This window comes from Mauremys mutica, chromosome 8 (assembly GCF_020497125.1).
Source record: "Mauremys mutica isolate MM-2020 ecotype Southern chromosome 8, ASM2049712v1, whole genome shotgun sequence".
NCBI classification, from domain to species: Eukaryota; Metazoa; Chordata; order Testudines; family Geoemydidae; genus Mauremys; species Mauremys mutica.
The window spans coordinates 68,900,474-68,911,080 of record NC_059079.1 but is presented as its reverse complement, the minus strand read 5'-3'; the positions used below and the strand labels follow the sequence as shown (position 1 = coordinate 68,911,080).

At 55.2% G+C, this 10,607-nt stretch overlaps 1 protein-coding gene across 5 annotated transcripts in view; it reads right to left on the bottom strand.

Moving 5' to 3' along the window:
- Positions 1-10,607, bottom strand: part of LOC123375712 (carboxyl-terminal PDZ ligand of neuronal nitric oxide synthase protein-like) — a 191,375-nt gene that overhangs the window by 33,924 nt on the left and 146,844 nt on the right. The gene's annotated exons all lie outside the window — the stretch shown is intronic.

The window sequence follows — 10,607 nt, the reverse complement described above, 5'->3', positions numbered from 1 at the left end:
AAGCCACGCCGGGATCCGTCGGTGGGTGGGAAGGGAGGGATGGTTTGGTTTGGAGAGCAGAGGGGTGAGATCCTGCAGGGGTTCCAGGCAGCAGCCTCTCCATGCACTGTCCCAGCTGCTTCCTAGTCTCAGACTGGCCTGGCTTTCCAGGGACAGCTGCAGAGCTCTGGGAAGGATGTGGGTCTGAAATGCATGGGGAGCCCAAGGGAGGCTGCTGCTTTCATTCCTCACTCCTGCAATCTGGATTCCCAGTAACTGATGACTGGGATGGCTCTAAAGCCCTGTCTGAGCTGTCTGAGCTGTCTAGGCCAGCAGAGAGCAGGGAAAAGATGGCCTGGCGCCTTTCCACAGTGCACTCACACTTTGGATTTGGAAACAAAAAATTCATCGTTTTATAAGTCGTCATCCTTTTCAGCGTCATTTTACAGGCCGAGAGAGAGGTTGTTCTCCAGGACTGGGGTTGCCCTGTACTGGGGACTCGGGGATCTGGGGATCCGGCTCAGGGATGGGCTGGCTGTGAGACACACAGACAAGTAGCAGCAGTGTATTCCCATTCACCAGGTATGGCGCTTTGGTAACAAAGGCAGGGCATGAAGCGAAGGCAATGGGAGGTCCCAGCTGGATCTCCCATTCGCTGAGGTCAGCTCCTCAGCCATCACGGTTTGCAGTCACCCATGTGATGGCAGTAACGGGTCAGATGGGGCCTGTTCTGTATTGTTCTAGACACCAGCCAGCTGCTGCGTAGGACAGAACGGCTGTGGCCCTGGCTGAACAGTGACAATGAGCAGCTCGGCAGGCCCCCAGCACTGACTGGGGAGCTCTGCTGGAGTGATGGCCACCATCCTGGCCAGCCCCCCCCCCCCAGGGAGTAAATGGTACAGATCTACAGACCCCAATGCCAGAAGGGACCGTCGCGATCTTCTAGTCCGACCTCCTGTAGGGCACAGGCCAGAGACTGGCCCACAATAATTCCTAGAGAAGATCTGTTAGAAAAATACCCAGTCTTGATTTAAAAATGGTCCAGGATGGAGAATCCCCCATGGCCCCCAGTAAGTTGTTCCAGTGGTTAATGACTCTCACTGTTCAAAATTTACACCGGATTCCCAGTCTGAATTTATCTAGTTTCAGCTTCCAGCCATTTGGTCATGTTGGATGTTCCTCTGCCAGACTGAAGAGCCCATTAACAAACATTTGTTCCCCATGTTGATACTTATAGACAGTGAAAAAGTTACCCCTTAAGCTAAATAGATTGAGCTCCTTGAGTTTACCACTATAAAGCAGGTTTTCTAATCCTTCAGTCAGTCTTGTGGCTCTTCTCTGAACCCTTTCCAACTTATCAACATCCTTCATGAACTGTGGGCACCAGACCCGGACACAGTATTCCAGCAGAGGTTGCAGCAGCGCCAGATAGAGAGGTACAATAATCTCTGTACTCACACTCAAGATTCCCATTTCTGCATCCCAGGATCACCTTAGTCTTAAGAACATAAGAACATAAGAAAGGCTGTACCGGATCAGACCAAAGGTCCATCTAGCCCAGTATCTGTCTACCGACAGTGGCCAATGCCAGGTGCCCCTGAGGGAGTGAACCTAAAAGGCAACGATCAAGTGATCTCTCTCCTGCCATCCATCTCCATCCTCTGACGAACAGAGGCTAGGGACACCATTCTTACCCATCCTGGCTAATAGCCATTTATGGACTTAGCCACCATGAATTTATCCAGTCCCCTTTTAAACATTGTTATAGTCCTAGCCTTCACAACCTCCTCAGGTAAGGAGTTCCACAAGTTGACTATGCGCTGCGTGAAGAAGAACTTCCTTTTATTTGTTTTAAACCTGCTGCCTATTAATTTCATTTGGTGACCCCTAGTTCTTGTATTATGGGAATAAGTAAATAACTTTTCCTTATCCACTTTCTCAACATCACTCATGATTTTATATACCTCTATCATGTCCCCCCTTAGTCTTCTCTTTTCCAAACTGAAGAGTCCTAGCCTCTTTAATCTTTCCTCATATGGGACCCTCTCTAAACCCCTAATCATTTTAGTTGCTCTTTTCTGAACCTTTTCTAGTGCTAGAATATCTTTTTTGAGGTGAGGAGACCACATCTGTACACAGTATTCGAGATGTGGGCGTACCATGGATTTATATAAGGGCAATAATATATTCTCAGTCTTATTCTCTATCCCCTTTTTAATGATTCCTAACATCCTGTTTGCTTTTTTGACCGCCTCTGCACACTGCGTGGACATCTTCAGAGAACTATCCACGATAACTCCAAGATCTTTTTCCTGACTCGTTGTAGCTAAATTAGCCCCCATCATGTTGTATGTATAGTTGGGGTTATTTTTTCCAATGTGCATTACTTTACATTTATCCACATTAAATTTCATTTGCCATTTTGTTGCCCAATCACTTAGTTTTGTGAGATCTTTTTGAAGTTCTTCACAATCTGCTTTGGTCTTAACTATCTTGAGTAGTTTAGTATCATCTGCAAACTTTGCCACCTCACTGTTTACCCCTTTCTCCAGATCATTTATGAATAAATTGAATAGGATTGGTCCTAGGACTGACCCTTGGGGAACACCACTAGTTACCCCTCTCCATTCTGAGAATTTACCATTAATTCCTACCCTTTGTTCCCTGTCCATTAACCAGTTCTCAATCCATGAAAGGACCTTTCCTTTTATCCCATGACAGCTTAATTTACGTAAGAGCCTTTGGTGAGGGACCTTGTCAAAGGCTTTCTGGAAATCTAAGTACACTATGTCCACCGGATCCCCCTTGTCCACATGTTTGTTGACCCCTTCAAAGAACTCTAATAGATTAGTAAGACACGATTTCCCTTTACAGAAACCATGTTGACTATTGCTCAACAGTTTATGTTTTTCTATGTGTCTGACAATTTTATTCTTTACTATTGTTTCAACTAATTTGCCCGGTACCGACGTTAGACTTACCGGTCTGTAATTGCCGGGATCACCCCTAGAGCCCTTTTTAAATATTGGCGTTACATTAGCTAACTTCCAGTCATTGGGTACCGAAGCCGATTTAAAGGACAGGTTACAAACCTTAGTTAATAGTTCCGCAACTTCACATTTGAGTTCTTTCAGAACTCTTGGGTGAATGCCATCTGGTCCCGGTGACTTGTTAATGTTGAGTTTATCAATTAATTCCAAAACCTCCTCTAGTGACACTTCAATCTGTGACAGTTCCTCAGATTTGTCACCTACAAAAGCCAGCTCAGGTTTGGGAATCTCCCTAACATCCTCAGCCGTGAAGACTGAAGCAAAGAATCCATTTAGTTTCTCCGCAATGACTTTATCATCTTTAAGCGCTCCTTTTGAATTTTGATCATCAAGGGGCCCCACTGGTTGTTTAGCAGGCTTCCTGCTTCTGATGTACTTAAAAAACATTTTGTTATTACCTTTGGAGTTTTTGGCTAGCCGTTCTTCAAACTCCTCTTTGGCTTTTCTTATTACACTCTTGCACTTAAGTTGGCAGTGTTTGTGCTCCTTTCTATTTGCCTCACTAGGATTTGACTTCCACTTTTTAAAGGAAAAGACGGTTACTCACCTGTAGTAACTGGTGTTCTTCGAGATGTGTTGCTCCTATCCATTCCATGTAGGTGTGCGCGCCGCGCGTGCACGGCTCTCCGGAACATTTTTACCCTAGCAACTCCGGCGGGCCGGCTGGCGCCCCCTGGAGTGGCGCCGTCATGGCGCCCCTTATACACCTCAGCCGGCCCGTCCGCTCCTCAGTTCCTTCTTGCCGGCTATTCCGACAGTGGGGAAGGAGGGCGGGTCTGGAATGGATAGGAGCAACACATCTCGAAGAACACCAGTTACTACAGGTGAGTAACCGTCTTTTCTTCTTCGAGTGATTGCTCCTATGCATTCCATGTAGGTGATTCCCAAGCCTTACCTAGGCGGTGGGGTCGGAATGAGACGTGGCGGAGTGTAGCACCGCAGAGCCGAAGGCTGCGTCGTCTCGGGACTGCTGCACCAACGCATAATGGGAAGCGAAGGTGTGGACGGAAGACCAGGTGGCCGCTCGACAGATGTCCTGGATGGGAACGTGGGCCAGGAAGGCGGCTGATGAGGCGTGCGCCCTTGTCGAGTGTGCGGTGAGCCGGCACGGGGGGACGCGAGCAAGATCGTAGCACGCCCGTATGCAGGATGTCACCCAGGAAGAAATCCGTTGAGATGAAACAGGCTCGCCTTTCATGCGCTCCGCAATTGCGACAAAGAGCTGGGAGGAACGCCGGAAGGACTTAGTTCGGTCAATGTAAAAGGCGAGGGCCCTACGGACGTCGAGGGTGTGGAGCTGCTGCTCACGAGGTGAGGCGTGCGGCTTTGGAAAGAAGACCGGGAGGAAGATCTCCTGATTAAGATGAAAGGCCGACACCACCTTCGGGAGGAAGGCCGGATGTGGCCGAAGCTGCACTTTGTCCGCGTGGAAGACGGTATATGGGGGACCCGCCGTCAGGGCGCGGAGTTCGGATACTCGTCTGGCGGATGTGATTGCCACGAGGAAGGCCGTCTTCCAGGTGAGATGGGGGAGGGAGCAGGAGGCCATGGGCTCGAAGGGCGGGCGCATCAGCTGGGTGAGAGTCAGGTTCAGATCCCACGTAGGAGCCGGCGGCCGCACTTGCGGGTAGAGGCGGTCCAACCCCTTGAGGAAGCGGGCAACCATGGGGTTGGAAAACACGGAGCGACCATCTACAGCAGGCCGGAAGGCCGAAAGCGCCGCCAGGTGTACCCTCAGGGACGAGATCGCGAGACCTTGGCCTTTCAGGTACCAGAGGTAGTCAAGGACCGTCTGGAGAGGGGTCGAGAAGGGGTTAAGACCTTGCTGATCGCACCAAAGGGCAAAGCGTTTCCACTTTGCCAGGTAGGTCGAGCGTGTGGACGGTTTTCTGCTTTCAAGGAGAACTTGCTGCACCGCCGCAGAACAGGTCCTCTCCGCGTCGGTCAACCACTCAGGAACCAGGCTGTAAGATGCAGCGACTGCAGGTTCGGGTGACAAAGCCTGCCGAGGTCCTGAGAGATGAGATCCGGCCATAACGGTAGGGGAATGGGATCCCGGATCGATAGCTCGAGGAGCAGGGTATACCAGTGCTGCCTCGGCCAGGCCGGAGCGACGAGTATGACGCGGGCCTTGTCCCTCCGTAGCTTGAGCAGTACTCGGTGGACTAGCGGGAACGGCGGGAAGGCGTATAGAAGGGGACCCGTCCAGGACATGAGGAACGCATCGGAGATGGAGTCCGGAGCCCGACCCTGGTACGAACAGAACCTGTGGCACTTCCTGTTGGTCCTGGAGGCAAACAGGTCTATTTGGGGAAATCCCCACCTTTGGAAGATGGAGTGGGCCACGTCGGGGCGAAGGGACCACTCGTGGGCAGCGAAAGACCGGCTCAGACGGTCGGCCAGCGTGTTCTGCACCCCTGGTAGAAAGAACGCTTCGAGGCGAATCGAGTGGGTTACACACAGGTCCCATAGGAGCATCGCCTCCTTGCACAGCGGGGAGGATCGGGCCCCGCCCTGTTTGTTCAGATAGAACATGGCTGCCGTGTTGTCCGTGTATACCGCGACGCAGCGGTCCCGGAGGTGTGCAAGAAAGGCGAGACAAGCCAAGCGGATCGCTCTCAATTCCCTGACGTTGATGTGCAGGGAGAGCTCCTGGGCCGACCAGAGGCCCTGAGTGTGCAGGTCTCCCATGTGAGCCCCCCATCCAAGCGCCGAGGCGTCTGTGGTCAGGGTGACCGACGGGCGAGGGGGGCGAAACGGAACCCCGGCGCAGACCACCTCCTGATGCAGCCACCAGGTGAGCGTCTGGAGAGTGGGGTCCGAGACCGTGACCACCAGATCTAGAGGGTCGCGGTGGGGCCGGTACACCGAAGTCAGCCACATCTGGAACGGACGGAGCCTCAGCCTCGCGTTCGCGGTCACAAAGGTGCACGCAGCCATGTGGCCCAGCAGGCGAAGGCAGGACCGGGCCGTCGTGGAAGGGAAGGCTTGTAAGCTGCGAATGAGCGAGACCATTGTCTCGTGTCGAGAACGAGGGAGGCAGGCCCTGGCGAGGGTGGAGTCGAGGACTGCTCCTATGAACTCCAATCGCTGTGTCGGCAGTAATTGGGACTTCTCGGCATTGACGAGGAGGCCGAGAGACCGGAACAGGTGCAGTATCTCTGACACTTGGGCTGTCACCAGTTCTTGAGATCGCCCACGGATCAGCCAGTCGTCGAGATAGGGGTATACGTGGATTCTGCGACGACGGAGAGTTGCGGCCACGACCGCCATGCACTTGGTGAACACCCTCGGGGCAGTGGAGAGGCCAAAGGGTAACACCGCAAACTGGTAGTGGGTCGCGTTGACCATGAAGCGCAGGAAGCGTCTGTGGGGGGGGTAAATCGCCACATGAAAGTAAGCGTCTTTCATGTCGAGGGCGGCAAACCAGTCTCCCGGATCCAAGGAAGGGATAATGGACCCCAAGGTTACCATCCGAAACTTGAGCTTGCAGAGGTATCTGTTCAGCTCCCGGAGGTCCAAGATGGGACGAAGACCTCCTTTCGCCTTGGGGATGAGGAAATATCTGGAGTAGAATCCCCTGCCCCGCCTGCAGGGAGGCACCTCCTCGATAGCACCCACGCTCAACAGAGCCTGTACCTCCTGTATGAGGACTTGCTCGTGAGAGGGGTCCCTGAAGAGGGACGGGGAAGGTGGGTGGGAGGGGGGGGGCGAAAGAAACTGTAGGCGGTAGCCGTGCTGGATGGTGCTGAGGACCCAGCTGTCCGATGTTATAGCAGACCACGCCGGAAGGAAGCGGGCAAGGCGATTGGAAAACAAAAGGGGTGGATCCTGGGGGGAGAGTGATGGGCCGTCCTCGGGCGTCCCGTCAAAAGGCCGGCTTTTGGCCCTGCGGAGCCTTGGACGAGTTCTGCGCCTGGTTGCGCCGCCCCCCTGACGGTCTACGGCGGAAGGGGGCCGTTCGGCGGTTGTTAAACGGCCGAGACCTGGCCTGGTTGAAGGGACGGTAGGGCTGTTGGCGGAACGAACGCCTCTGCGTGGCCGGCGTGTGCATACCCAGAGTTCGTATCGCAACCCTCCCATCCTTTAGGGACTGGATTCTGGCATCCGTTTTCTCAGAAAACAGCCCCTTCGTGTCAAACGGGAGGTCCTGGAGGGTGTACTGGACCTCAGGTGGGAGGGTGGAAGATTGTAGCCACGCAATGCGGCGCATCGTCACCCCGGATGCTACCGTTCGAGCCCCTGAGTCTGCTGCGTCTACGGCCGCTTTGATCAGTGTTCTGGAGGCTAACTTGCCCTCCTCCAGCAGCGCTGAGAATTCAGGGCGGGATTCCGGAGGGGTTAGCTCCGTGAACTTCGCAAGGCACCCCAAGATATTAAAAGTGTATCTGGATAAGAGGGCCATCTGGTTGGCGACACGGAGTTGGAGGCCTCCCGCCGAATAGATTTTACGCCCTAATAAGTCCATGCGCCGGGCGTCCTTCGCCTTCGGCGCAGCGGCAGGTTGACCGTGTCGTTCGCGGTCATTGACCGATTGGACCACCAGCGAGTCCGGGGTGGGGTGGACGTACAAGTATTCGTAGCCCTGGGGCGGGACGGAATACTTCCTTTCGACGCCTCGCGCCGTGGGGGCAACGGAGGAGGGCGACTGCCAGATAGTGGCACTGTTCTTCTGAATGGTGCGAATGAACGGGAGCGCCACTCTGACAGGGGCGTCATCTCCCACAACGTCCGTAATCGGGTCCTCGACTTCTTGCACCTCCTCTATGGGCAAGTTAATGGCCTTTGCCACCCTTCGGAGAAGGTCCTGGTGTGCCCTGAGGTCAATGGGCGGGGGTCCCGATGGCGAGGCCCCCGCTACCGCCTCATCTGGAGAGGACGACGAGGAGTGGCCCGGGAGCACCTCCTCCTGTTGGTGCTCGCCCACCTGGTGATCTGGCCGCCGCGAGTCCTGGCCCAAAGAAGGGTCGTGGGCGGCGGCTTGCGTCGGTGGGGACGGGGGGGCTCGGCTAACGGTGGCCACCGGTACCGATGGTGCCGAGCCCGGCTGCCTGGGTGGCAGGGGAGGCCCCTGTTCATATTGCGCCCAGGGCACCCAATGTCCCCAATACTGGGGTCCATGATCCGGGGGAACGGAACCGGCTCTGAAATCCACCGCACTGCCTTGGGGTGAGGCTACAGAGGGTTCCCTGGAGGGCCAGGGTGGAGCCGTGGCGATGCCTGGGCGGGCGTCCAGCGCCGGCGTGAGACGATCCTCCGGTGCCGAGGGTCGGTGCCGGGCGTCTCGGGGGTCCAGTGGCGAGCGGGACCTGTGCTGCGCACGGTGCCGGGAGCCGGATCTCCGGTGCCGGGAGCCAGATCTACGGCGTCGGGAGCTGGATCTCCGGTGCCAAGAAGGGGAGCGGCGGCGGCGGCGGGAGCTCGACCGGCGACGTCGGGAGCTCGACCGGCGGTGCCGGGAACCGGACCTCGAGCGGGATCTGCGGCGCCTCGAACGGCTGCGCGAGTCCCGATGTCCGCGGTGCCTGGACGCGGACCTGCTGCGGTGCCGGTGACTTCGTGACCGGGACCTGGAGCGCCGCCGGGAGTACGACCGGCCCCGCGATGGAGAGCGGTGCCGGGACTGCGACCGGTGCCGGGACGCTGAGCGGCGTCGCGATGGCGATTTACGGCGGGATGGGGAGCGGTGCCTCGGTGACCTTCGCCGGGAGATAGACCGGGATCGAGACCGGATTCTGGAGCCACGGTCGCCACGGTCGCCCGGAGATGAGGGGCGCACCATCGCTGGCTTGCCGAGGGACCTGAATGTCCGCACCAGTGGTGCCGGCGGCTGATATGACGGGGCCGTCGCCTCGATCAGCTCTCTTGCCGTCGCGAACGCCTCCGGCGTCGACGGGATCCTCAGCTCCTCCTCGGTGGGCACCGGGGAGCTGGGCGGAACCGGACTCGACGGGCCAGGCGGCGCCGGAGTCAACGGTGCGGTGCACTTAGCGTGCACTGCCTCAGCCTGCACCGTTTTCGTCGGAGGCGGCTGGGCTGACGGCTTTCGCTGCTGTTTTGCGGCAGCCGTCTTCGGCGCCTTGTGCTTCCTCCCCGGGGAGAGGGAGCGGTGCCGGGTCTTTGGTGCCGGCTCGGTGCCGGAGCGGCTCGGTGCAGTCGGAGCGCTGCTTGTCGAGGCGGTTTTCGGTGCCGCTGGAGCTGGCGCCGGAGGTTGGAGCGCAGACTCCATCAGTAAGTGCTTCAGCCTAGAGTCTCTCTCTTTCCTCGTACGAGGCTTAAAGGCTATGCAGATAGAGCACTTATCTGGCCGATGCGACTCTCCGAGGCAGCGGAGGCAAGAGTCGTGCGGGTCGCTAACCGGCATCGGCCGCTGGCAAGCCGCACAGGGCTTGAAACCCGGTGCTCCGGGCATAAGCCCGCACCGGGGCGGAAGAAGAGGGGCAAACCCTCTAATTCCGTAACTATTGACACTATTAACACTAAATATATATATAACTACAACAAGAACTGAACTAACTACTAAAACTATCTACACTAGAACTATGGAGAAACACTAGGGTTGTGGAGGTAAGGGAGCACTCCACTGTTCCAACTGGCCGTCACGGGCGGGAAGAAGGAACTGAGGAGCGGACGGGCCGGCTGAGGTGTATAAGGGGCGCCATGACGGCGCCACTCCAGGGGGCGCCAGCCGGCCCGCCGGAGTTGCTAGGGTAAAAATGTTCCGGAGAGCCGTGCACGCGCGGCGCGCACACCTACATGGAATGCATAGGAGCAATCACTCGAAGAAGAAGTCTTTTTATCTCTCATTGCTTCTTTTACATGGTTGTTAAGCCACGGTGGCTCTTTTTTAGTTCTCTTACTGTTTTTCTTAATTTGGGGTATACATTGAAGTTGGGCCTCTATTATGGTGTCTTTAAAAAGGGCCCACGCAACTTGCAGGGATTTCACTTTAGTCACTGTACCTTTTAACTTTTGTCTAACTAACCCCCTCATTTTTGTATAGTTCCCCCTTTTGAAATTAAAGGCCACAGTGTTGGGCAGTTGAGATGTTCTTCCCACCACAGGGATGTTGAATGCTATTGTATTATGGTCACTATTTCCAAGCGGTCCTGCTATAGTTACCTCTTGGACCAGCTCCTGTGCTCCACTCAAGATTAAATCTAGAGTCGCCTCTCCCCGTGTGGGTTCCCGTACCAGCTGCTCCATGAAGCAGTCATTTAAAGTATCGAGAAATTTTATCTCGGCATTTCGTCCTGAAGTGAAATGTTCCCAGTCAATATGGGGATAATTGAAATCCCCCACTATTATTGGGTTCTTAATTTTGATAGCCTCTCTAATTTCCCTTAGCATTTCATCATCACTATTACTGTCCTGGTCAGGTGGTCGATAATAGATCCCTACTGTTATATTTTTACTAGAGCATGAAATTTCTATCCATAGAGACTCTATGGAACCTGTGGATTCGCTTAAGATTTTTACTTCATTTGAATCTACACTTTTGAATCTACATCTTTTTGGCCACAGCATTGCACTGGGAGCTCATATGCAGCTGATTATCCACCCTGACCCCCAAGTCTT